Source organism: Atta colombica, unplaced genomic scaffold (assembly GCF_001594045.1).
Source record: "Atta colombica isolate Treedump-2 unplaced genomic scaffold, Acol1.0 scaffold210, whole genome shotgun sequence".
NCBI lineage: Eukaryota > Metazoa > Arthropoda > Insecta > Hymenoptera > Formicidae > Atta > Atta colombica.
The window spans coordinates 1,943,333-1,944,609 of record NW_017259306.1 but is presented as its reverse complement, the minus strand read 5'-3'; positions in this window follow the sequence as shown (position 1 = coordinate 1,944,609).

The window sequence follows — 1,277 nt, the reverse complement described above, 5'->3', positions numbered from 1 at the left end:
GAGTAGTGTGAAATGAGTTATTCACATGCAATTCCGAAAAAATTTTTTAAGTATTAATATGTATAAATATATATAAACATACATAAATATTTATAAACATGTATAATCATATATATCCATACATATTCATACATCCCTCTTTCTTTTGTAAAATTATTTTTTAGTGTAATAGAAATAATAACGTAAAAACATAAAAAATAATTAATGGGATAATTTTCGCCTTGTTCATTTTAGAAAAAAACAAGTTTGGAAAAATGTTTAAACAAAATTACACAATTATGCATAATTTTATATGTAATTATATAAGTATTTTTTTTACACTTTTTCAAACTTGATTTTTTATAAAATAATGTAAAAATTATCCTTTTAATTATTTTTAATGTTTTTACATTATTGTTATTTCTTATTATATTAAAAAATAATTTTACAGAAGAAAGAAAAATATACCTTAATACAAATTAAACCGATTTATTAAAACAGACAAAGACATGGTTGATAAAATGAATAAATGTGAAGTAGTATACAAAATTGAATATCAAGATTTGAAGCTTATCAATCTACAAAAGCAACTATATATTGATAAAACTCAATATATTCGTAAGTGGAAAATAAACATCTAAATCTGATAAAAATCACAACGAAAAGAAAATGATGTAAATGTATATGTACAACATAAAGTACAGGCAAACTTAATTCATATTAATTTATTTATTTTAATTATTTTTTTCAGCTTGAAAAGAAATATATGTTTTATTAGTTTAATCATGTAGAAATAATAAAATATAAGAAGCATAGAACAAATTACCAAAATACCATCGAAATATTCAATGTGAACCTGTGTCTTCCCAGCAAACGAGAATGGATTAAAATGGATTGAAATTTTTTCTATCCGAATGCGTATTTTAAATAGCGAATACTTTTTTTGGATTTAATTGGATTCAATTGGATTCAATTAAATTCAATTGGATGCAATTGAATTGAAAAACTGCATTTCCTATTCAAAATTTTGAATTGAACAGTATTCACAATGCACAGAAAAAACTAATATTATTTTTAGATTGGAAGGCATAGAAATTTGTCCATGCAATTCCTATAAATAAATAAATGCATGCAATGAATAAAAATGCATGCAGGATTGAAAAGCATTCATTTTAACATTCGTGAATCAATATTTTTGAAAATCTGAATCTATTTCAATTCATTTTAATCCATTCTCGTTTGCTATATAAATTACGGTATACAAATTTTATATTATTGTAGATTATTTTTGGCACCTT